Genomic DNA, 27,036 nt, shown 5'->3' with positions numbered 1-27,036 from the left:
TTCCCGTCCGCAACACTAGACAAGCCAGCAATGGCAATTTTAACCTTCCAATTTGCCATAATGCGTACGGAGAAAGACGAATAGAATTTACAGGAGCGAAAATTGGAACATGCAAGAAACATTTTTTGGGAATGGAAGCAAGGCTACAAAGTTAGTTTTTCTTCAATGTGTTTGTGATTGCTGTCCTATATGTTATTTTGTATTGGACCGCTTACTAGCCTCATTGGCTATCGGTCCAAATATCTGTGTATACATTTTGTTTGTGTTACTCAATAAAGACTTCTTGACTTCTTCTACTCAAGGTGGGATCTACGACCCATTTCAGAACTAAATAAGCCAAGCCCCAGACCACCAGGGGAATGTTTATACCCTTTGTATCACCAGTGGGTACCCGGCGGCACTGCGGATCGAACCCTGCCCCTCCCGCATGCTAGGCGGATGCTCAGACCACTAGGCCATCGCTGCAGTGTTTCCTTGGTTCATGTGTTTTGTGGACTGCGTTTTCTAGCCTCTGGTGTCAAGTGTTTTCGAACTCTTGTGGAAGTCTCATGGGTCGGGATGGCACGAGGCGACCTCAGGAGGGGAGGCTTCCACCAAATGAGAAGGTATTCCCTACAATGAAGATGCCGCAAGGAGCGTTATGGGACAATTTTACGTTGACACGCCAAAACGTGTGGTGTGAAGAGGTCATGGGGCAGTATGATTTACCCAATGCCCCACTGATTATGACTGTTCACACTCAGGATCTACTGCCCAAACCAGCAGTCCAGCCCACCAGCCCTGTCCAGTCATAAACAAGTGGCGATGAGGCTGGCCCATTTACTTTTACAGCCGATAGCATATTCATGTCTAGCACAAGGACTTGCACAATATTTCCCGAGCGGAATTTTGGTCAGCGCTTGAACAAACGCAGCTGAGTAATAATGCCTAGTGACACATTTTTGTGTAAGCTGCTGCACAGAGATCATAACCCCCAAATGCAGAAATGCAACTTGGGTACCAGTGCCCATATTGCATGCCGTCGTGAGAGACTGAAAAATGTGGCAGCCACTGCTACCTTCTCATGGAAATATGCCTCAACGCAAGACGGCACCCTATATTACCGCAGAGGAAAAGAACCTGCTGGCGTCACTAGTGAACAAGTATAGCCATCTCGTTGTTGGCAACGACATCCCGTTGATGGAAAAAAAAAAAGAAATGTGGAATGAAATCACGAAAACTTACAACTCTAACCACGATATCATGCAGCATGAACATGTACAACTAAATAAAATGCTTAAATGAACTTAAAAGTGGGAGGAAGATGCAGCTAAAGAAAAGCAGACATCGAAAGTTTTGCATGACTGGGTCGTTTGCAGCCTCTGTACACGTTGCTCACCCGCATATTTTCTATTTTGTGGATGAGCACGTGACGATTCGGCGCACTGAACGGAAATACAGTGCCAAGTGCTAGAGTACATGGCTAGGAGAAAGAAATATGCTCGAAATCAAACTTTGCGTGAGGAGCACTTATTTCTTTACGATTACACGTACAGTCAAGCTGGAATGAAATGCATATATCGTATTTACTTGCGTAGTCTGCACTCTCAGGTTATATTTGCGAACCCGTAATTTATAACCCGGTCTTATGAAAAAAACTTTTGCTTACATATTTTACGCTCCCTGCTGCGCAAACACACCAGCATGCATGCGGGTGTGCGCAAGGCAGACCTTGAGAAGATCGGCGCAACCGCGTCACCATGTGCGGCTGCGAAAGGTGAGAGCAGCGAAGGGGCGAACTGCACACCATTTACCTGGCTCACTTGTGCTGGCAGGTGCTCTCCCAGAGGAACAGCCGCGAGAGCCAAAGTTGGTCGCAGTTCTGAACAAAACTTCACCCCCGGGAGCATATTACTAAAGACCGGTTGCCCTTCCTGCGTCCAAGCTTCAGCTCATGTCCACGATGGTAACTCTTGCGCTTAAAGGTGCTCGAAGCTAAAGGGAAGGAAGAGAGACCTGGGTGGTAAGTCCTTACACCAGCCCAGGTCGCTAATATTTGTGAGGGCAAGTTCCCTGTGCTGGCATGCTCAGCATGACACGTGCAGTGGTTTGGCTTGGCACGTCTAGTAAACAAGACCAGAGTTACCATGCTGCCAGCCCAAGAGACGCGGTTGTCACACCTTGTCTTGGAGTGCACTGTTGCTGCACGTCCTGAAACAACACGTGGGGATGGCTCTAAGTGTAAGTCCTTGTGTGCGGAGTGGTGGTCACACAGGCTTTGTCACATGCGGCTATGGCCCCTTGGTTTGGATGTTAGCCCCGACAATCTGGTCATTTGTCGGTAAGTCTTGTACTGACTGATCAGGCTTAAGGCTCTATAAAGAGGGCTCGGCCTAGACGAGGCCTTTCCATTTTGACCTGATGGCGTAGATGTCTAGGCCCACGCGTGTGAATTTCTGCCTTGTCATTCATGCTGTTGCAGTGCAATTAGCCTGCAGGTTGACGGTGCTGGAATTCCGTGGCGTAATAATGTTTACAAGCAGCCTAGGCAAGTTCACTGGCCAATGACAGTAGAACTCCCTTTCATGCACGGTGTTCTCCTATGTTTGACTTGGTGACATTTTCCATGCTCCTGAGTGCTCGGCGGCCAGATCTAACTACCATGGTACTCCTGCCAGGACCCGAGCAGAAATCCTGCTCTCGAAGAAATGCACCTATGTTTAATAAAGCAACAATTTATGTGGCGCAGTGGGACACCTAATGTCCCAAAGGTGGGAGGTGAGGAGGACCGCAAAAAAAAAAGAAAAAGTGCGCAAATTACAGTGGTTGACGAACAAAACAAATTATTTTACTATTATAATTTCAGCTGCAGTATGCAACTAGCGTAATACATGTTGCTGGCTATATGTTAATGAACTGGTTGCAAAGGAATATTATGCTGAAATGTATATAAGTGTGGAATATGCATGTTCACATTTAATTCCAAGCTGACTGTACATGCAAGCTGAGTTATTCGTACAAACAGTTCTTGAGTAGAGTGTCATGCACAGAGAGCAACCGGCCTTTACTGGCTGTTTATATGCTTGTGAGTAGGTACGAGTAGCACTTTTACAAAACAACATCTGCACAGGCTGGTGGGTTCTATACATACTTTTTGAGACCAGTTTACGAAAATCAGTTTGCACTAAACGTAAAGAAAAGTGGTTTCATAGTGGGCTAAAAACCCTTTACTGCTCTTTAGGAGGATGTCCAGGGCCCATCAGCATAGCCTCCACTGGCCAGCATATCAGAGCAATTGCTGGCCACGTGGCCACAAGAACTGAAAATGAGTTAGACTGTGATGGGACCGAACATAAGCCTCTTGTCGAAAGTTGTGCCCTGATGACCGTGAGAATGGTAGGAGAGAACCAAGACGCATACGCCTCCTGGAAGGCTTTTCAACCTTTTCCAGGGGCGTACCATCGAGGACGCAGATTGGCAGAGTCCGTGGGTGCCCCTGTCACCAAACACGAAGCTATGCCCTTGCAGGGCCGTGAAACTGCACGAGTCTCGGAAGGCAGGAGTCATCGACAAGAAGAGGATGCCAGACCAGACAGTCTCGGGGACAAAGCAACTGGTGGCGGCGAAGGAGATGCTGTGCTCGGCGGGCCGCGAGGCAGAGTCTGCGAAGTGGCTGCTGTCCGTCGCCTGCCCAGCACCGGGTCCTGACCCAATGACATCGACCATGGCGTCACCTCCACCCTTGGCCCCTAAGCTGCCCACGCCGGACGCGGAATCGTATTCGAAACTACATCCCGCAGGAACACTCCAGCAGACGACGCCCAGGAGTGCGATCGTGTGACATGACGTCACTTCCGTCAACAGCAAAAATGACGTTTTCGTGTGCGGCTGCAGTATTTTCGCCCCGTTGTAAACAAGTGGGTCAAAGGGTCTAAGCAAGCCGCGCCGTTCGATGTTTGATAGGCGCTGTCCAACGGTCTTCAACCTGGTGCAACACCTATGTCACGAAGCATTTATTTCGAGCAGTTTGTGGCTGTTGTAGGCGTTCCTAATTCCTGCGAGCGTCATCACAGTAAGTGGCGAGTAATAGCTGTGCACAGTGAATTTCCTGTGCATGCATAAGCTGCACAGGGCAGTAACAAGTGTCCGCGTAGTGAAAGTGATTACGATCGGAGCAAGTGGTTTTCCATTAAGGCAGCGAAATATATGCTCCTGTGAAAGCTCAATACGTATGCCGTGTTTTCGAAATGCTAAAATGAACTCTGTGTTGTGCAGCTCGTCGCATTCGTTGCTACAGTTGCAGTGATAGCGACCAAAACGAGCACACAACATTGTTTCTGCTACGTATCCATCATCCGTTTACATTGTGGTTTATTTGGGTGCTGTTATGATTGAGCAAGTCGTTAAAGAAAAACTAGCACATCCACTCTTTTAGAGCGTCCCATGGGACAGTGGACCGAAGTTGATCCGTCACACTAGGAATGCTACATGCATGGCGATGGCAGCAGCACAATGGCGCAGATGCTTAACATCGGGACTCTGAGACGCGCCACTGACATTTCGACAAGTCCATTAGAACTCGAGCGCACACATTCGTCTGCCAACAGAGCGAGTGCCTCCTCTCCTGCCTCCTTTCTGGTCTGGCTGGCGCTGTGTAGAAACTTGGAGATTACCTGTGTCCAGTCACGTGACGCGTCAAAATGGTGGCCAGTACGAACACGAGCACGCGGGAGGTGTGAAGCGATGATTAAATCAAGTCTTTTTTGGAGCTTATAGAAGCAAAAAGTGTCCGATGAACCAAGACGTATTTAAAGACCTGGAACATCAGATGCACGCGATCCCGCCACAACAAGACGAATCGCGCCACAACAAATTCCGCCACAGCAAAATTTCTGCGACACCAAATATTTTTTTATTCCCCATCAGTATCACATAAGAATTAATGCCCTAAATTTCGCTGCACAACGAACCATTCTTGCAGAGCGTTTCCGTTTCAACAAAATTTTCGCAGGTACACTCTAAACCAAAACAAGTGTTATTGGTGAAACAGAAGTCCAAGTCAAATCCAAAGCCATAATAAGCAAGAACTCACGTATTTTGGCTTTGTTTCGTGGTCGCGTCACTTGCAGCGTGTCTTTTCGACGACGACGAGCTTTCATCCGTGCGTGGGACAAAATGTCAACGCAAGTGAAAAAACACAAAACCCTCTCCCTCAAATAGAAAGTTCAAATCATCGCCCAAATGGAAAGCGGAAGAAAGCAGCAATCGCTGGAGACTTCGGAATTCCGGCAAGTTTGCTGTCTATGATTTTAGAAAATAAGGGCAGCGTAAAAAAGGCCCTTGCTTCAGGAACATCCTCCAAGCACAAAAAAGGTGAGCACGAGCCAGGAACGTCCCCCTCATTGGAAGCATCGTCCAGCAAAAAGCCTTTAACTATGTGCGCCTACTCGGCACTGACGATTTTAAAGCCAGTATTGGCTGGCTCAACTGTTTATGCTGGCTGGCTCACCCGTTTCAAGCCCACCATAACATTACCGGTAAAGCGTTGTGCGGCGAATCGATGCCCACAGACGTTGACGGAGCAGCTGCTTTGAAGGCGAGCAACATGGCCGGCATTTTAAACAACTTCACGCCGGCGGACATTACAACACCGATGAGACAGGGCTATTCTACGAGATATGGCCAGCGCGCTCGACTTAGGGGCAGTGCTGTCACGGCAGCAAACACAGCAAAAACATAACAGGTGCTGCTTTGCACAAACATGGATGGCTCGGACAAGCATCCAACATTTGTCATAGGAAAAAGTGCCAAGCCACGCTGTTTCAAGGGAACCCGTAGCCTACCTGTGCAGTACAAGGCGAACAAGTAGCGGATGACCCGCGCTATTTTCACCGAGCGGATAGTGGCATTCGACCGCGACATGAAGAGACAGGCAGTAAAGTTTGCTTGCTTCTGGACAATTCTTCACCTCATTATTCCAACAAAGCTAACTGAAAAGGACCCGAGGTTTTTCCCTCCGAATTGCACACCTGTCCTACAGCCTCTTCAACAGTGAAACCTGCCGAGACACGAAGACAGACTTGTACAGGCTGAGGTTTTTTCCGAAAAATATTACTACAGTCAAACCTTGATATATCTAATTATTGCTTATATCGAACACTTTCTATATCACGTGGAAAATCGCATGCATTTTTAATTTTTTATTTCGAACGAGGCCGGATGTAACATTGGATATATCTAACTCCGCCGACCCAGACCAAGTGCGCTGTGCTGACAGGAGGCAAGATAGCGGCGGCGCGATGGGCGTTCCCGACTGCTGCATACGATAGCTGCCCACATCGATCGCGCCGAGGGCGCCATTTATACGTAGCGCCGTACGCACGCGGCGGCTTCGCGTGGCTTGGCTAGTTTGACAACGTCAACGACACATGCGTTTCGGTGCCGCCGCTTGTGCTACGCCAGTCGTTATCGTGTGTGGCTTAGGCCTGTTGTGGCGTGGTTGGTGTGATGGCTGCAAACGCGATGAAGTGGACGTCCCTGACATTTGCTGCGAAATTGGAAGCAATACAGTGCGTTGAAAATGGCGAAAAAAAGTCAAGCGTCGCTGGAGCTTTCAACATACCAAGGAGCACTTTGAGCACTGTGCTTAAAAACAAGAGTGACATAAAGGCCAAGGCAGAAAAAAACCAGCACTCAGGCGCGCAAATGGTTTATCGACATAAGGGCCCGGAATATTCCTTTATCGGGGCCAATGCTACAACAGAAGGCCAAGAACTTTCCGTTCATTCTCGGCGCCAAGAACTTCAATGCCAGCAGCGGTTGGCTGCAACGTTTTAACGCCCGCTTTAACATTGTTGGTAAGACAGTGTCGGGGGAAAATGAGGACGCCAATGAAGGCGAGATCAAGAAGTGGCTTGAACAAGAGTGGCCTCAGGTTCTCGCCAAGTATGAGCAAAATCAGATATTTAATGCTGACGAAACGGGCCTGTTCTGGCAAATGCTTCCACGACAAACGCTCGACACCCGCGGAGACAAGTGCCACGGCAGCAAGCAAGGCATGGCTCATATCACAGTTCTGTTGGCTGCCAATATGGATGGAAGCACGAAGCTGCGGCCACTTGTCATAGGCAAGTTCCAAACCCTGAGGTGCATGCGCAACTGCCCCAGCATTCCGGTTACATATGCCTGGAACAAGAAATCGTGGATGACTCGGGATATAATCCAAAAATGGTTGAAGGCATGGGACTCTGAGCTGGCACGTCAATGCCGGACGGTTTGCCTCATCGTTGACAATTGCACAGCACACCACACCGATGTCCAGCTGAGCAATATTGAAATTATTTTTTTGCCGCCGAACACAACGTCGAAGCTGCAGCCATTGGACCAGGGCATTATTCGCGCTTTCAAGTCCATTTATAAGCGTCGGCTCATCAACATTTTGCTCATAAAGCTGCAGATGGGCCAAGAGCTAAAGATTGACCTTTTGGGTTCCATTCAAATGCTGAAAGCCTCGTGGGACAGCGTCAAGCAGTTGACAATAGTTCACTGCTTTCGGCATGCGGGTTTCGTGAGCCGCATTGAAGAAGCTTCCGAGGAAGCAAACAAAGATTTGGCGTTGGACGGCACTGAGGAAGAATGCCAGCTCGAAGAAACCTGGAGCCAGTTGGAGCGCTCTGTTGGTGCTGAGCCGCACAGCATATGCATTGACGACTTCGTTGGCGGTGACGACAGCACCGGAACAGTGGCGGAGTTAACGGATGTGGAGATCGCGGCAGAAGTTACTGCTGAGCGGCCAAACGAAGACGCTGCCGAGGTTGATCCCGCAAACGCTGATGTTGCCCCGCTCCCAACTGCAACTGAGGCTGTAGCTGCCTTGGCCCTTGTATGCCGCTACTGCAGTGCAATAGAAGGCAAGGGACTATCTCTTGTGGACCGTTTGGACTATGTTGAGGACGCCGTGGTCAAGCATGCAGTTGCCAATATGAAGCAGGCTATGCTGCTACAGTACTTTCAGCACACGAAATAAATACTTTGTTTGAAGCTTCAAGTGAGTATCTATTGCGCACAATTCGTTCATTGATTAATTTATGCTAGTTTTTTATGCGTTTTCTACGTGATTTTATATATCGAATTCTGGCTATATCGAACTATTTTGCGATCACCGCGCTATTCGATATATCGAGGTTCGACTGTAAAAGGTCACCCCTCGACTTATATACCGGCCCTTGGCACAACCTGAACAGTCGTCTAGCAACATGTGGGAGCCGCAGACCTTTTGGCATCCGCATCATTACCGCCTCCATGTTGACCGACGTGGCCAAACATGATGAAACGCCAGTGTGGTTCGACATGGCGCCGTCCACCATGGTGCGCAAACGCGGCGCGAAGGAAGTTAAGCTTCTTTCGACGAGGAACGAGCATTCGCGCTTCACGATAATGCTCGAATGCACTGCAGACGGCAGAAAGCTGCCTAGATATAACCTTCAAAGCTGCCCCCAAATATAGTCTTCAAGAGGAAGACGAAGACGCCCGAAAGAGGCTTTCCTGCAGGATGTTGTCGTTCGCGTGAACGAAAAGGGCTATATGGACGAGGCCCTCATGGTGAATTGGATCAATACCATCTGGAATCTGCGACCCGGCGCACTCCTGCTGTGTCCGAGCATGCTCGTCTTGGATGCTGCTGTTCGCGGGCACTTGACAACGGTGTAAAGCAGCCGCGCCACGACGGGAGGACCGAGCTCGTCATTCCAGGGGGCATGACGTCAACACCTCAGCCGCTGGACGTCGTGCTGAATAAACACTTTAAAGACTGTGTGAGTGAACTCTACAACCAGTGGATGGCCGGCGACAACCCGAAGACTCCAACTGGCCAGCTGCGCAGGCCGCCTCTCACCACTGTGGCCACATGGGTGTCTCAGGCTTGGTGCTCGCTGCCTGACAATATAGGTGGTGCGGGAATTCAAGAAATGTTGCATCAGCAACTCGTTGGACGGCACCAAGGACGACATGCTGTGGGACACAGCCAGTGTGAAGCATTCATCATCGGACGAGAGTTCAGACAGCTCAGAAGAATGAGCAGGCAATGAGTCTGGTGGCACCAGTAAATAAAACGAAGTTCTGTGCCTTACAATTTTTATCCTGACTTCTTTGCTTCAAGGTAAGGGGGTCGATCTATATTCCGCTTCGACCTATATTCCGCATACGGTACATTGTGTCATCCCCAAACACGCATTCCACTGGCATTCGTGGAAGCCAGCGCCGTGCGCCCACCATTGCGCAAACCAAGCCCAGACTCTCGGACATGTCGCAGCTCGCAGCATGATTCATCCAGGCTCGTTCGGTGGAATCCTCCCCCTCCCCCCTCTAAAACGCCGGCTCGAGGCGCAATTGATGCTTCGCCGGCAGCCCTTTCCCTGCTGCAAACTTCAAACGGCCGAGCTTCTCTCGTCCATTCGTCAAACTCGAATGGTGAACACTGATTTGACCTGATCGGAGGGTTCAAACGGCTGGCTGCTGCAACGGTCACCAGAGGCTATAAAAACCGAGCCGCGCAGACGGGAGCGAGCAGACATCAAGCGAGAGAGATGCTCTATCGGTGCATCGCCATGCCCCAGTGTGCGAGCCCGTTGTGCTCTCGGCCCCTGTGCGATTATGTAACGCCCATGTATTTACTGTACATTAATGTTTCGTTGACTCACCGTCGCCTTCACCAATTTATCACTCAGCTCTGTGCAACAGTAGCAGCAGGCTGAGATGCTCGAGTCCCAACAGTGGTGACAGGCTGGGAGCCCGAGTCCTAACAGTGGATGGCAGCTGCGGGATCGACCAGTGTCAGCTACCTCGGCGCATTGAGTGCCTGATATTTTCCACTCAATTCTCCAGACTGCTATAGCACACATTATTGTAGTTTAGAGTAGGGCTGTTTGAAGCACTGGAGAGAGCTTTGTTGTTTCGAGCCTAGTAGCAGTGTTTTGAAACTAAAGCTGGTAATGAGGGAGTAAACAAGCCGTTGTTGGAAAGAATTGCTTGCGCGTGTCATACTAGTAGCTCGATAGTAGTGAACGGCAAGGAAATTCTAACAAGGGCAAATAGCAAGAGGCTAGTGTGAACGACGGAGAACCTTAAAAGGAAAGAACTCAACGAAATTTGTGAAGAGTTGGGCATTGTTTTAGGTCCCGCAACATGAAAGCATGCGATTCTTGTGGTCATGCGGGTGGAGGGCGTAACGGCTGAGGAAGCCAATGAGGCCTTGGCTCAGATCGAAGAACGATTTCAGCGTGAGTGTGAGGAGGCGAAAGAAATCCATGAGCGCAGAGCGAGAGCAGCAAGAACGCCTTCAGCGCGGTGAGGCAGACAGAAAGGAACGCCAGGAGATCAGGGAACACGAGAAAAATGGCGGAGTTGGCGCAGCGGCAAAGCTCGCTGGCGCCTAGCCTAGCTTCAACAACTGCGCAGGCTAACGGCCAAAGAATCAGAGACCAACAGCCGCCATTCGTAATCGGCGAGGACATGGCAAAATATCTCGTAAAATTTCAGCATGTTTACGAGAGAAATGCCATTAAACGGGCTCAGTGGCACAGAATTTGCAAGGTTTGCTTCCCGCGGAAGCATCTGACATGATAAATGCTTGTCGAAGGAGGCGTTCGATAGCTACGACGAGGTCAAAGAGGCCCTATTGAGGAAATATAAGCTGTCAGCTGAGGCGTTCTGGCAAAGGTTCAGGTATGCAAAAAATAAAATTGGCTGGGGCTTAGCTAAGGTTAACCCTGGATATCTCGAAGCGAAAAGGTTTGGTGATGCTTATGATTTAGCTTATGGCTATGCTTTATGATTTAGCCTATGATTGAGCTCGGGTGTTTCACTAGCTCGTTTGGCTCTAGCCTTTTCATTCTTCCTTCGCAACTGCTCAGCAATTTCCGAACTTTCACCATCTTAGCTACTCTCAGCTGACATGGCCGAACGTCGCTGTTCAGCTTCCTTTTCACACCGTTTAGCGAGACGTACCTGTCGTACTTCTGGCGTTTCAGATTCTGCTTTGCTGCGTCGTTAAGCGAGACGTTCTTCTCGTTGTTCGGGTGTCTCGGACGCTCGTTGAGCTTTCAGCCTTTCATTTCTTCGATCCTTTTCAGCCAACTCCCGTGGTAGCACTTCTGTATCGGTAGTATCACTCTCTTCTCCTTCCATGTTAAATGCGCACGCCTATTCTCTGGCAAGCGGTCATATAGTCAGCCTCCGCGATAAACGCGCTTGCGGCAAACGTCTAACGATGACGCATTGCGTGCGGCAGTGGCCACCTGCGCCGCGCGTGACGTCACGCGCGGCAGTGGCGAAAGGTCAGGCGACGGAGTCGGCCATCTGCGTCGTGCGTGATGTCACTCGTGCTTCGACATACGCTAGCTCGCGCGAAGCGCGGTGTTGACTAGCGTAGTGAAGCTTTTTCGCTTCAAAAGGGCAGTGAGCCGCACACTGACTTCGTGTTTAAGCTGAAAGCCTACCTAGTTGAATGGCTCAAGGGCGAGGAAGCTTATGACAACTGGAATAAGGTGGTAGGATGCATTGCGCTGGAGCAATTCTACTGCTGTATCCAGGACAATGCAAGACTCTGGCTGCAAGATAGGCTTACGAAACAAACCTTAACAAGGTAGCCGAGCTGGCTGAGGAATACTACACTCACAGAAACTTGCACAGCAGGGCATTATGCATTGAAAAAGCGGAAAAAAAGGACGCTTCTCTAAGGAAGCCTGATGGAAGGAAACCATTCGCGCGTCGCAATTTTCGAAAAGATGCGTCTGCTTTCAAAGGAGGCTGTATGCAAAGAACAAAAAGAATTAAGGAAATCTGACAATGTTCCTAAGTAGCGCTCGGATGCCGCACATGCATTTGAGTCATGGAAGCCTTTGAACTGCTACAACTGCAAAAAGGATGGGCATATCGCGGCAAATTGTAAACAAAAGGTCGCTTTTGCAACGATTCGGGAAACAGACAAATATATGCAGTTGTTGGAACCGTACATGCAGGAGATTAGCATGAACGGCAAAAAGTGCAGAGCCCTTCGAGACTCGGCAGCAACTATGGACGTTGTCCACCAGTCTTTAGTTTCTCCGAATGACTTTACAGGAGAATGCACGTGGATAAAGCAAGTTGCTGTGGAGCAATGTGGTTGCTTATAGATCGCTACGGTGACCACTGAGAGTTCTTTTGGTCAGGTTAATTCCAAGGCGGCAGTCTCTGCCGCCCTCCCCAAGCATTTTCCTTACCTCTTTTCAAACAGCACAGAGCAGCTTCTGAGAGATAAAGGAAAATCGTTCTTTGCCGGTGTGGCATGCATGGCCCTTACGCGATCTCAAGCGCGGAAACTTTCGCAGAGGCTTGATCTGGCACCGGAGAGGGAAACATCGCTCGGAAAAGCAGACGAGCAATGTAGCTCGGATACAGCGTCGGTAGATCCTCAGATCGAGAACTCTAGGGGAAGCGGAGAGCTCACTGTTGACGCAACCGAAAGCAGTTTCAACGTTAGTGGCAACGCGATGGTAACAGTGCCACCGTTGAGCGATGCGGAAGGTTCGGATGATCGTGACAAGGAGGTAGAGCGTGTAGCTGTAGAAAAGCCCTGTCAGTGCAGCACCGAGGAAGGTAGTTCGTACTTGGCAGATGTAACTGCTGCTGTAAAAGTGGAAGATGCCTCGCATTCACCTACTGAGGAAACCTGTATACCTTCGGATGAGGTATCCAGAGCATCTGATACCATCCATCTCCACCTCCGATTTTATGTTAATGATCGTTGCTTTTTAAAAACCACAGTGAATTTTTCGAAACTATAGATAAGAAATGTTCCGACCACCACTGACAAGTAGCATAAAGAATGGTGGCTTGCTTTGGATTCATGCTGTCTACATTCAAGAAAAGGGGCCTCTGATCCCTTTTAATATTGAGGGCGGGGGGGCATGGCTCTTAAAGCTATATTTTTTATTTTTTGACCAAATTTGATGAAATTTACTACTCTTATTCAGTTTCTTGCACCGATTTCAAATATCTAGTTCTTTTTCAATAGGCCAGTTAGCTACAAGATAAATGAGAAAAATTTCTCATAATTTGCAGAAACAATGAAAAAATAACCGCACTACAGAAATTGGTATTAACAAATGTCTAGGTACTAGAAAGCATAAGGAATACAAGATCAGAAGTACTATTTTGATGTAACAAATATCAGCGATGCTATAACAATCCAACGTTCACTGTTCCAAATGTGGGTACTACCCTATTGTCTGATCTAGAGCAGAACTGCTAAATTTTAAAACCTAAATTCCAAAATCTGTTCCTAACATTGTGTGCTAACAAAAATTATGGTTCTACCTGCCTTGAAGGTTGAGATATCGCTTCTGCAAATTAGCAAGAAAGCAAAAATGGATGCTTTGAGAAAACAAGAAAGAAACAAACTCACTTTTAATCAAAAATGCAGAAAAATGGAGCTATATTTTAAGTCCTATGTAACTAAACGCAGCCAGGAATGTAGTCGGTCTGACTACGGCAACCCAAATGACGCTTTTTGAAAATGTGCTGCATGTTGTGGGAGTTTCGGAGTGCCGTACCCGTCCCGGGCCGGCGGGGCGCGCCGTGGAGAAGCAGGAAAGCGGAAGCTTTCCTCCTTCCCCACCGGCGAGTAGCCAGATGGTCTGCTCGAGAGCGCTGCGCCGCCTCCTTCCTCAAAACCGGTCGCAAGCGCGCACCACCAGGCGCCGCCGGAGCGGTCGCTGATTGGCCGAATGTAACAACGGGCAAGTACGCCAAGATCGGCGGATACCGGTCGTGGCCGGTGGGAGACTTCAGCGAGCCGCGACAGCGAGAGGACGTCAGGTAATTACCTCCCTTCTTCCCTCTTTGTTGTCGCCATCTTGCCCTGTCAGCCGCACGACCAAGCCAGACGGCAAGGGTCACAGATCAAGATTCAAGCAGCCAGCGACTTGGGAGAACCCAATAAACGTTTGGCTCCGGGCAAAGCGTCCTGTTCCGTGCTGTGTTTATTTCGCATTTCTGCTGCGCCGCCGTGAGAACGGCCGCGCGTGGTGTGCGATACCGGGAGCTCGGAGTTCACGGCCTAGACCTCAAAGGAGGCTCGAAGGCTTAGTAAGAACCCCCACAACTGGCGCCCCTACTATGATCGAACGCATCGGGACTTGGAATTCCAAGTAGGAGATTTGGCTCTCAAACGCAACCACGCGCTCAGCGATGCGAGCACGGGATTTGCGGCAGGCCTCGCGCCCAAATGGGTCGGCCCATTCATCGTTACTGAGAAGCTGTCGCCACTTAACTACAAGCTGAGGGGTCCGAACTCTGCTCGACTCAGCGGGCCCATCCATGTATTGGAGCTAAAAAGGTACTTCCAAAGGGAAGCCGCCATGGAGAGAGAGGTTCCGGCCACGCGAAATCGCGGGGAAAGGTCGCTGACCCCGACGCACCCCTACAATACCCGCAGAAAGCGAAAGCGCTAAGGGGACAACGGGGCGAAGGGTGCCCGAGCCGTGCCGAAGGCTGATTAGCGGACGAAGGACGGAGGGACCCCGGAAGATTGCACCCACCGGCGAAAAGGGGTGGCCGAGGCCGCAAAGAGGTCAATGGACTTCAATATTCCCAGAAGGGGACCATGCGATGACCCCCGCCAACCCCTGCTCCTCAGTCGTACCGTGACTTTTCTAAACGGCAAGCTGCGACATATTAGACCCGAAGGAAAGAGCCAATGGGAAGCTCAAATGTGTTTCCCAGAGGACACTGCGGGAGGACTGTCGTCAGCCCCAAGTGACCGCGGCGCTCACTTCGAACGCACCACCATGGAGGCAGCCTATCAAGTGTCGGTGGGGCGAGCTTCCGGGCATGAGCGTCCAGCCAACCACCAGCGGCAACGGGCTCGCCGGCCATCGGCACGAAGAACTCGGGACCAGCCGGTGCCGCGGCCCCACGCAGGACCCCTGCCGCGACCGCGGCAGCACTGAGACCGCGTCGGACGTGGGGCGATGAGATGTCAAGCGGCGCAGTGGCCACAAGCAGGGCCACAGCCGCGACCGCGGCAGCACGGAGGCCGCGGTGCAGCGGAGTACCACGCCGGCGGCCCGCAAGCACCTGACCCCTATCACCAGCTTTCGGGGGCCGCGCCCACACCTCGCCACCCAGATCGGGCAGCCGGGCGCCGAGGACCCGCTTCGGCCGGGACAGCCGGACCCCGGTGTCGGTCCGTCACCACCTGGGCACATCAGGCCGGCGATAAGCCACCGTGCTCATACGGGAGCGTGGCGCCGTGGGACAGACAGCTGCAGGTGGAGGCGGGCCTGGCGCGAGAGCGGGTCCCTTCCATTTTCCGGGGCAACACCATCACAGACCACCTGGCGGCGCACCCGGAAGCCGTAATGCCACCGGAGCCGACGGCCGCCTACTGCCCGGAGTGCGGCGGCTTGATTGTCAGCCGGCGCACACACGTCGCCTCCAGCTACCACCGGCAGCGGCTGGAGGGGAGCAGCCTGGACGCCGAGGTGGTGCGGGCCCGGATGGCACGGGACCCTGTGTTCGCGGCCAGGGTGCTTCAGATGGAGGTCGCCCCGGAGTCCCGAGCCCTGGTCGCACCACCTGGGCCAGGGACCGCGCCTCCTGCTGCGACGCCAACCCCAGCAGACGACGACATCGGAGACCTTGTTATGGATTTCGATCTGCTGGGGGACTTGGAACTTGTAAGCGGCCAATAAAGGTAAAGGCTTTAATGAGATCATTGCAGTCTACCGTCCGCTGAACTCAGGGGACGTTCGGTCTTTAGGGAGGAGGAGTGTGGGAGTTTCGGAGTGCCGTACCCTTCCCGGGCCAGCGGGGCGCGCCGTGGAGAAGCAGGAAAGCGGAAGCTTTCCTCCTTCCCCACGGGCCAGTAGCCAGATGGTCTGCTCGAGAGCGTTGCACTGCCTCCTTCCTCAAAACCGGTCGCAAGCGCGCACCGCCAGGCGCCGCCAGAGCGGTCGCTGATTGGCCGAATGTGACAACGGGCAAGTGCGCCGAGATCGGCGGATACCGGTCGTGGCCGGTGGGAGACTTCAGCGAGTCGCGACAGCGAGAGGACGTCAGGTAATTACCTCCCTTCTTCCCTCTTTGTTGTCGCCATCTTGCCCTGTCAGCCGCACGACCAAGCCAGACGGCAAGGGTCACAGATCAAGATTCAAGCAGCCAGCGACTTGGGAGAACCCAATAAACATTTGGCTCCGGGCAAAGCGTCCTGTTCCGTGCTGTGTTTATTTCACATTTCTGCTGCACCGCCGTTAGAACGGCCGCGCGTGGTGTGCGATACCGGGAGCTCGGAGTTCACGGCCTAGACCTCAAAGGAGGCTCGACGGCTTAGTAAGAACCCCCACAACTGGCGCCCCTACTATGATCGAACGCATTGGGACTTGGAATTCCAAGTAGGAGATTTGGCTCTCAAACGCAACCACGCGCTCAGCGATGCGAGCACGGGATTTGCGGCATTCCTCGCGCCCAAATGGGTCGGCCCATTCATCGTTGCTGAGAAGCTGTCGCCACTTAACTACAAGCTAAGGGGTCCGAACTCGGCTCGACTCAGCGGGTCCATCCATGTAGGGGAGCTAAAGAGGTACTTCCAAAGGGAAGCCGCCGTGGAGAGAGAGGTTCCGGCCACGCGAAATCGCGGGGAAAGGTCGCTGACCCCAACGCACCCCTACAATACCCGCAGCAAGCGAAAGCGCTGCTAAGGGGACAACGGGGCGAAGGGTGCCCGAGCCGTGCCGAAGGCTGATTAGCGGACGAAGGACGGAGGGACCCCGGAAGATTGCACCCACCGGCGAAAAGGGGTGGCTGAGGCCGCAAAGAGGTCAATGGACTTCAAAATTCCCAGAAGGGGACCACGCGATGATCCCCGCCAACCCCTGCTCCTCAGTCGAACCGTGACTTTTCCGAACGGCAAGCTGCGACATATTAGACCCGAAGGAAAGAGCCAATGGGGAGCTCAAATGTGTTTCCCAGAGGACACTGCGGGAGGACGGTCGTCAGCCCCAAGTGACCGCGGCGCTCACTTCGAACGCACCACCATGGAGGCAGCCTATCAAGTGTCGGTGGGGCGAGCTTCCGGGCATGAGCGTCCAGCCGACCACCAGCGGCAACGGGCTCGCCGGCCATCGGCACGAAGAACTCGGGACCAGCCGGTGCCGCGGCCCCACGCAGGACCCCTGCCGCGACCGCGGCAGCACTGATACCGCGTCGGACGTGGGGCGATGAGATGTCAAGCGGCGCAGTGGCCAAAAGCAGGGCCATGGCCGCGACCGCGGCAGCATGGAGGCCGCGGTGCAGCGGAGTACCACGCCGGCGGCCCGCAAGCACCTGACCCCTATCACCGGCTTTCGGGGGCCGCGCCCGCACCTCGCCACCCAGATCGGGCAGCCGGGCGCCGAGGACCCGCTTCGGCCGGGACAGCCGGACGCCGGTGTCGGTCGTCCGTCACCACCTGGGCACATCAGGCCGGCGATGCGCCACCGCGCTCATACGTGAGCGTGGCGCCGTGGGACAGACAGCTGCAGGTGGAGGCGGGCCTGGCGCGAGATTGGGTCCCTTCCATTTTCCGGGGCAACACCATCACAGACCACCTGGCGGCGCACCCGGAAGCCGTGATGCCACCGGAGCCGACGGCCGCCTACTGCCCGGAGTGCGGCGGCTTGATTGTCAGCCGGCGCACACACGTCGCCTCCAGCTACCACCGGCAGCGGCTGGAGGGCAGCAGCCTGGACGCCGAGGTGGTGCAGGCCCGGATGGCGCGGGACCCTGTGTTCGCGGCCAGGGTGCTTCGGATGGAGGTCGCCCCGGAGTCCCGAGCCCTGGTCGCACCACCCAGGCCAGGGACCGCGCCTCCTGCTGCGACGCCAACCCCAGCAGACGACGACATCGGAGACCTTGTTATGGATTTCGATCTGCTGGGGGACTTGGAACTTGTAAGCGGCCAATAAAGGTAAAGGCTTTAATGAGATCATTGCAGTCTACCGTCCGCTGAACTCGGGGGACGTTCGGTCTTTAGGGAGGAGGAGTGTGGGAGTTTCGGAGTGCCGTACCCTTCCCGGGCCGGCGGGGCGCGCCGTGGAGAAGCAGGAAAGCGGAAGCTTTCCTCCTTCCCCACAGGCCAGTAGCCAGATGGTCTGCTCGAGAGCGCTGCGCTGCCTCCTTCCTCAAAACCGGGCGCAAGCGCGCACCGCCAGGCGCCGCCGGAGCAGTTGCTGATTGGCCGAATGTGACAACGGGCAAGTGCGCAGAGATCGGCGGGTACCGGTCGTGGCCGGTGGGAGACTTCAGCGAGCCGCGACAGCGAGAGGACGTCAGGTAATTAACTCCCTTCTTCCCTCTTTGTTGTCGCCATCTTGCCCCGTCAGCCGCACGACCAAGCCAGACGGCAAGGGTCACAGATCAAGATTCAAGCAGCCAGCGACTTGGGAGAACCCAATAAACGTTTGGCTCCGGGCAAAGCGTCCTGTTCCGTGCTGTGTTTATTTCGCATTTCTGCTGCGCCGCCGTGAGAACGGCCGCGCGTGGTGTGCGATACCGGGAGCTCGGAGTTCATGGCCTAGACCTCAAAGGAGGCTCGACGGCTTAGTAAGAACCCCCACAATGTCTAAAGTGATCTTGCACTTCTTTGCAGGTGCCACTGCTCAGCAGTGGTCTTTTTCCGCCATGTGCTTCCTGCTTGGTATTCCAGGGTTGAGGTGCAACTCTTTCAGCATTGCTGCGGACGTCCTCTTGAATCTCAGTATTGAATCTCATCACAACCTCAGCCACTGCAGCTTATACAGTGAACAGTGAGGCATGCTGTTCCTTCAGAGCCAGTGCCCATATCATGGAGTGAAGGGAAACATTGCTGTTCTGAGTACTGCCCCTTTGGCACCGCTCAAGAAGCCTCTCATCAAAAAGTCGCTCATAAATGGGCAACAGGGCCTCACAGACATATGGAGGCAGATTTTAACGGTGCTTAGGAGCTGTCTCGCCCTTAGCACTTTCTGCATTTTGGCAGTTCCATGAGCTCTGTCATGGTGGGCAATGGCTATGGTCTCACACTAAGTCATTTGATGTTGTGCGATGATAAGTGACCATCACTGCTTTTTTCATTCCCTGCACCTCACCCTTGCGAGTCTTCAGGGTCCAGCCATAGTACCGTGTTAGTTTTGCAACTAGGTCAGCGGTTAGTTTGCCTTTACCACCAAGGCTCTCCAATCCAGGTCCCTTATGTTTTGTGGTGAGGTTTCGCAAGCTTGTGACCATCCATTTTTGTACATGGTTGGTACAGACTTCTTTTTCCACCGGAATGTTCCCATACACTGTGGCTTCCTGCAGTGCAAAAAAAGCGCTGCTGTCACCATCTTAGAGTAGAGTGGTGTACCTTAGGTTATGTCATTGCAGTGACCCCTGGAAAAACATGAGGGCTGCTTGAACTTCCATTTCACTGGCCTTTTTAGAGATGCTTTTTGGCAGGTGTGGCTTTCCTTCCAAGCCTTGTACGTCGGATCATCTTCCGTGAACAGCTCGATGGCCGCACCTACGCCAATGTGCGACGTGTGGCCACGCGTCATCCAAGAACAGTCATATGACACGGCATTGTTTCCGGGGTTCGCAATCTTCAAGTCGTCATAGAGTTCCCGAACCGATTGCACGCACAGAGTCGTCTGCTTCTCGGCAGCAAGAGCCGCTGCGGGCGCCAACTTTTTCTTCAGGCACCTCTGCCATTTTTTGGTGTGAAGACCACAACTGGAATTCTTCATCACGGCAAAAACGTCGTTTAGCGCTCTTTACCCATTCCCGGTGGTTTGCATCGCACGCGCAGCAAGAATGTTCACAACGAATGGGTTGGCCTTCTGGTTGCCGCTGACGCGGGGCAAGCTCCACACCGACGCCACATCGCCGCAGCAAGCACACCTGATAACGATCTTTATGGCGAGGCCATATTTTCATTCACCTCTGCCTACAGTGACGCTACCGCCGCACACTTTGCACTTCATGCACGACATCATCGCGTTCACGGAGTCTAAAGTTTACTACAACGAAGCTCGTCTCAATGTCGGCTGGCACGGCCTTATCGACGTCAACGCGAGTGACAAAATCCAGCTTTCACATCATTGCTGGCGTTGAACCAAGAACTTTTTCAAGAAGGAAGAAGTTTTTCTTGAGTTTCAACCTCCCTCTGCACCAAATCCCCACATTGCAACATTGCAGTGTCATGCCAAACGCGACCGCTGTCTGCAACACTTTAACTCGTCGACAAGCTGGCTAGTAGGCCTACTTCAGCAATGTCGGCGGCTTCGGTTCGGTATCGCTTGCCGTTGGCAGCGGACTGTTCTTGATGCCCTCCGAAGGAATGGCATGCTTCCGGAAATTATAAACAGATTGCTTCTTTCTTTTGCCACACTTGTGCCTCGTGGCAAACTACCCCGTTGGATTGGACATCGTTGCACACCTGTCACAAAGCACAAAGAGACGCGTCGTCACGTCACTTGCAAAGTGGAGCAGACGATGGGAACCTCCCGCAGCCAATCGCAGTGCGCTTTTTGGTCACTTGCGCTAGATCGATGAATAGGGCCGCACGTTGACTTTTCTTAGTGCGTGTATTTAGAAGTCACCAGCCAACTGGTGGAGACAATTGTAGCAGAAAATTGAAGAAGAAAAGCCAGTCTTTCCAACGAGACCAAGATGGCTGCAATTGCGCGTGTGGAAGAGCTACGCGTCGCGACAGAAAGCGTTGTTTTTGCATGTAATTCAGCTCACAGCGGTGAAAATACTGACCCACAGAACTGGAAACCTGGTGAATTTAAGGAATATTAGAATTTTCGAAAAATTGATTTTTCCCCCGATTTTTTTTCGTCCCTAAGAGCCATGTCCCCCATTATGACCCTCCTAGACTCCCCTGACTTTACTTAGGGTGGATGCGAGGATCAAATCGCGAAATTCCCGTGAAAAATTGGATTTTTGAAAACGGCAGATTCCAATTTGGTATTTTTTCTATCATAGCTAAAAAAATTTCCGCCGAGAAGAGTCTCTAAGTGTGGCTAAAAAATATTTTTGTGACCATGGGTCGCAAAAAGCTGGCTGAAATCCGCGAAAAAAAAGGCTGATTTCCGAGCGCGATACCGCCGCACCTTCACCGTAGCCCAGGCAAGTTTGGTGTCATCGGAAAGCTTGCCTCACCGCTGTACTTCTGCCAGTGGAACCACGTGTCGACGATAAAACGTGAAAAATACGATGGCCCCCGCGAAGCCATAGCTAGGCGCAGATTGTTAGCGCCAGTCACGTGGTGCTCAGTGTGCCCTGCGAGTGGCTGCCGAAAGGCATGCCGTTTCTCCGGTTGGCTGCTGCGCGCACGCTTCGCGCATATGATAGCTTGCGCTTCAACTGCTGCTGTCCGTTGTGCATTTTTGTCAACTCATCTGCTGCATGAGGTTTCGTATGTGAGCCAGCGATGGGAGTGTCGCACGGGCCAGAAGTACAGGACGAAGTATGAGCATGAGAAGTGTAAGCGCAAGCCTCGTATTCCGAAACAGAAACGGCCAGCAGCAACTGAACCGGACAAACGGGGGTCCATTTCGCTATCCAGTCACACACACCGATGTGTCGTCGGAAGCAAGCCTGCACTCGGAATTGATGCCAGACGGTGAATCCAGACTCAGCATCGTCAACTAGCCGTGACATCGCAGTGCAGCTCCGGTGCGGGAGAAGTTCTGTTTTCACAGCGACGAGTGACGGTGTGGTGCCAGCTTAACGGAATGACGGTGACCGTCAGCCTAACCGCAGATGCGTAGTTCAGGGACATGTGCCCTCAGAATATAGTGCCTAGAAATATACTGGCTAGTGTGCGCAGCGCGCGCATTTCTAACGGGAGGGCGAGGCCCCCGCCGCGATGACTGCGCAGGGAGGCTGCAATGGGCGCTGCCAGTCAAGTGGGTGCGCGAAAGCCGCCGAACTTCTGCGCAGCCTCGCGCGATTACTTAGGACGTGCGAAATCAATGCTTGACAGGCATCATTTCTTACGATTATGAAGCTGGAAGACACTAAACGTGAGCAAAAACATCCTGAGATGTTAAAAGCTAAGCAGCAATGCAGAGACGACGTGCTTTGTTCCGTTGTGTCGAAGCGGTTATCGGTCTAACGAAGAAAAGGTGTCTTTGTTCACTGCACCGGTGGACCTAGCAAGGCTTGCTGAACGGGAAAATAAGATCAAGAGAGCAGGCAGAAGGCTGACACCAATAGGCTGTCATGTGCGAAAAACATTTTGAACGAATGCATCAAAAGATCTTTCAAGATTACGGCGAACGGCATCGCAAACGAACTCGCTCGAGAGAAGCTACTCCTGAAGCCCGATGCTGTCCCTACAGTATCTGAAAATTACCCAGCTTCTCTTGTTCCTAAAAGATGGTGAAAAGGAAGGTGCGAAACATTTGCGACCAAGGACCGGCACCTAAACAACGAAACCGAAATGTCGAGCTGGTGGATCCCGAGTTGTGCTCTGGAGTCGGCGGTGATGATATGTGGGTTGACTCTCATTGCGTCTCTCGTGGAGGTGCATCGGAGGAACTCCAGAAGCGTTCCAATTCTGAGCAGACAGACATTGCTACAGGAACGGTGTGTGATAGCAAAGAGATACGGCAGTCTCCGTGCCCAGGTGATGTTCGGCACCCGTTCGATGGAATTCTGATTCCTGCGACATGGATGAAGTTGCCTGCTGCGTCAAATGGCCCTTTAACTTGTGCCTGTTGCGAGACATAAGCTGGTGACTTCTCCAAGCTATCCATCGAAAGAATGGTGACCTTTAGAAAACCTTCGCGTGAGCACGGTTCTGTAATTGCCATAATTTACTTCCGAGGAAGAGAAAAGGAAAAGCGCGTGCTTACAGCCCGCCATGAGGCAGAGGCATTAATCAAAGAAATGGCTCTGCATGGTCTGTGTAATGAATGTGGCATGGTTCCTGTTGCAGGCAAGCACACCTCATACAGAAATATGTACTTTGCAGAGAAATGCTTGCTGACCAGCAATGGATAAGCAGAGTCATGCTTTGTAAGGGCCAGTGCGGGTGGCGCCATCAGGGGACACACAGAAACGGCTGACAACACTGGAGGGAGAGGGGATGCGCTGTTGGCTATGGCGGGCATGTGCGTGAAGAGTGCGCGGGCAGCGCGGGAGTGATCCGAGTGGCGTGGTCGAAGTGGGCTCAAGTGTGAGCTCGGTGTGCGTTGCATACGGTGCACGAACTGCGGATGACTATTGGGGACTCCGGCACGAGGGACTCTGTAAGCGTGTGTAATAAATCATCCGTTGACAGCATGCAGTGCAAATATTTACGGAAGCTCTCACAGAACAACATGTACAGAAGAAGAAAGACGAAAGATCCTTGCAGTGACAAAAAACATCACAGTTGTGTATGATGGCACTTGGCTTACAGGAGGCCACAGCTCTCCCATTTGTGTAGGTTGCATTAGAGAATTTTATACCGGGCTTGTGCTGGATTGCACCGTACTGTCCTACTTCTGCCTAGAGTGGTGTCAGCGACCAACAGAGAGTGACCCTAGCTCTGACACTTGGATCGAGCGACACCAGTGCCAGAAAAACACAGATAATGGCTCAGGTCAAATGGAAATGGAAGCTGCACTTATATTTTTAAGGCGCTCTTTCAGCAGCTATGGCCTTTGCTACACAAGTGTCGTATGTGATGGCGACAGCCGAAAATATCTTGCACTGTGCAAAGATGAGGTATGTGGCTTCATGCCCCTGAATAAGGAGGACTACATAAATCATGTGCAGAAGAGGATGGGCACTGCACTCCACACACTGGTGACAAGAGCAGAGAAAGGGGAGCCATTGGGTGGGAAAGGTGAACTCACGCAGGACCTAATTAAAAAACTGACCAGCTACTATGCTTTAGCCTTGCGCAGAAACACCCAAGTCAGTGACATGCAAAAGGTCGTGATGGCCACATTGTATCACGCAACTTCTACAGATGACGAGCCTCATCATTAGCTCGGCCCACCTGGCCCCGACAGTTGGTGCTGGCATAGGTCAGCACCGGCCAAAATGGAGCCACCACTGCCTCATAAGTACAAGCTACCAAGACAGGTAGCAGAGGCACTGCTACCTGTCTACCAACGTGACTGACCCGCAACTGCTGGAGCGTTGCAAGGGCAACAAGACGCAGAATGCTGCAGAAAGCCTGCATCCTGTCATTTGGTCAATGACTTCAAAAGATCAGCATGCTTCATTGTTTGCAGTGGAGACTGCAGTCCATGAAGCAGTTGTACGCAACAACTTCGGGAACTTGCGTGCCTACACTGAAGTATGCAAGTCTGTGGGCATCAAACCTGGCAGCCTTGCCCTTCAGAGAGCTCAGGAGAAGGACCAACAAAGAAAAAGCACGCAGTGCACACAAAAAAAAAAAGCAAAGGCATAGGAACCTTGCAAGCAAGGACACCGAGTATTACAGCCCCGGGGCATTTTGAAGAACATGTAATGGCTGTGCATTGAAGAACATGTAATTGCTGTGCAACTTCAGAGCCAGTTTTCTCAGAAGTGAGTTTTGAGCAGACTGTCTTGCTTGCAGAAAGCATAGAACAACTATGCCTTGTGGGATCTGCATGAGGTTTGTTGCACTGTATTTCTTATTAAATTCTCTATGCAGTGACATTCCTATATTTTTTTAATAACTATCTCTTTTTTTACTCTTTAGCTAAATTGGCATGTTGAAGACGACCGCATTTTTCAAACATGCATACAATGTCCTGTGTAAAAAAAAAAAAAAAAAGAAGGGTGATAAAAATACATGGAGAATGTCACTGCATGAACTATTCATTTGGCTAAAATATAAAAGCAACTGTGGGCTTCTACCATGTTTTTTTATCACGCCAGGCTTTCTGCAAGTTGGGTATAACAATGATGCAAATAATTTTTATTGTTAAAACTACTCGAGATATATTAATGAAACTTTGTGTTTGATCATTCAGCACACTTCCCAATCACCGTGCCAAATTTCATTGCTCTACTACGAAAAATAAGGAATTTCACCCCAATCCCCACCTTCCCTCTTTATGCACTGATCATAGCACGCTGTGTTTATTGACAGCGTGCCCAGTGTTGTGAGAGTTCCTTACGACCGTCTGCAGGCCTTCATTGCTCGGTTGGCCACGCTTCATTAGAGGTGCTTCTCGATTGGCTGTTTTCATGAAAAACAGCTTCAGCGCTAGAATCGTCCAACATTCTCCTTGTAGAAGCATCGTTTTCGACACCTGTAAGCAATAAGCGCACTTCATACTACACTTGCCGAAAAAAAAAAAAACAGCGCATAGAGACCAAGAAATGCCATTTTGAAATTTTGGCATTAAAGCATTCGGCATTCTTCATCTGTGACAATGAAAATTGGTGTGCCATTTCTACATGAACTTATCGACACATTCCAAATGGTAAACTGCATTATTCAGTCCCATTTGAAAAGAGGATCCAAAAATAAAAGCGATTTTCGCGTCCTGCCAAAAAATGTCATGATGCCCATGTTTACTTGTTTTCTAGAAACACATTTCGCTGTAGCTGCCAGACATGGCACCACATACTTGACAGGAAGGGTTGAAATGTTAAGGACATGGAATTCAAAGGTGGAAATTCGCCTTGTATACGAAAATACAAGCATGCTTAGGTCGCATCCACATATGTGGACACAGCGCCTGAAGGAGATATACACCATGTGTGTTGATCGGCGCGACTGCTTTTGGTAACATGCCTTCCTGAGCCAAAAAGCGGGGGCTGCTTTCTCTACAAGATAAGGCTGCCATCATTGCCCAAGTGGAAAAAGGCAGAAAGAAAAAGGATACTGTCAATGAGGTTGGAACTGTATGCAGCTCACTCTCTACAGTTTTGAAAACTAGAGCCGCCATTCTCAGTGCGCTCAGGAATTGTGCTCGTGCGCAGAACAAAACAGTGATGGCTGCGGCCTTCCCGGACGTCGACAACGCAGTGTTCGCATGGTTTGCAAACAGCGTGCAAACAAAGTGCTTCAGCGAGAAGCCCCTGGAGCTCACTTGCATGCTTGGGCATATCATTTTAGAGCAAGAGCTGGCTGAACGAGCAGCTTCAAAGCCCGCCACACCATTGTAGCCAAGGTCATTTCTGGAGAAGCAGCAGGCACTGACGTGATGGCAACGTTACCGTGGCTGCTGACTAGCAAAAGAATATTTGACCAGTACAAGCCCACCGGCGTGCGCTTGCTCATGGCTCTTGAGATGCTGGCCACTGCATCGATTGCGACATCTCCGGCAGTGATTGAGAAGTGTTTTAAGCCCGCGGGCTTCACTACCACCCAGCAGGCACTACGCGCGGATTCGGCTTCAGCATCACCGAATGAAGATTTGCACAAGGGCGCACTTAATAATGACAGTGCGGCCAGCGCAGTGCCACTAGCGCTGACCAGCACATGGGGCACACTCTGTGCCATCAACAACAATGTTCCAAATGGCCTCATTGTCAATGAGTTCATTTGCGCGGATAACGACATAGTTGCCCACAAAGATATAGTTTGTGGGGGTTTAACATCTCAAAGCGACTCTGACTATGAGAGACGCTGGAGTGAGTGAAGGGCTCAGGAAATTTCGACCACCTGGGGTTTTTTAACGTGCACTGACATTGCACAGTACACGGGCCTCCAGAATTTTGCCTCCATCCAAATTCGACAGCTGCAGCCAGAATTTAACCCGCGTCTTTCGGGTCAGCAGCCGAGCGCCATAACCACTGAGCCGCCGTGGCGGCCATGACGAAGATACCGTATACACTCGACTAAGGGCCGCGCTCATGTAAGGGCCGCTCCCCCCAACTTGGCAGTCCAAATTTTGAAAAAAAAAAAAAAAAAATCATCTTGCCAGCAAACGGCACCGTCATCGCGTCTTGCGTACGGTGCATTTCGCAGGAGCCACCAGATGGCAATAGCTGTCCTGCGGCTTCGTCACGCAGCGCTATCTGTGAGCTTCGGGCGCGTGGCACTATCTGGGAGATCTTGTCACTTTTCTTGCCGCCGCC

The 27,036-nt window shown here is 51.7% G+C and overlaps 1 protein-coding gene and 1 pseudogene across 1 annotated transcript in view; one reads left to right on the top strand and one right to left on the bottom strand.

Annotated features, from left to right (window-relative positions):
• LOC144119863 (uncharacterized) overlaps positions 1–27,036 on the bottom strand; it is an 89,871-nt gene that overhangs the window by 41,190 nt on the left and 21,645 nt on the right. The gene's annotated exons all lie outside the window — the stretch shown is intronic.
• On the top strand, positions 8,736–11,428 carry LOC144119864 (uncharacterized; annotated as a pseudogene).

Source organism: Amblyomma americanum, chromosome 2, assembly GCF_052857255.1.
Source record: "Amblyomma americanum isolate KBUSLIRL-KWMA chromosome 2, ASM5285725v1, whole genome shotgun sequence".
NCBI classification, from domain to species: domain Eukaryota; kingdom Metazoa; phylum Arthropoda; class Arachnida; order Ixodida; family Ixodidae; genus Amblyomma; species Amblyomma americanum.
This window is presented reverse-complemented; position numbering and strand designations above follow the sequence as displayed.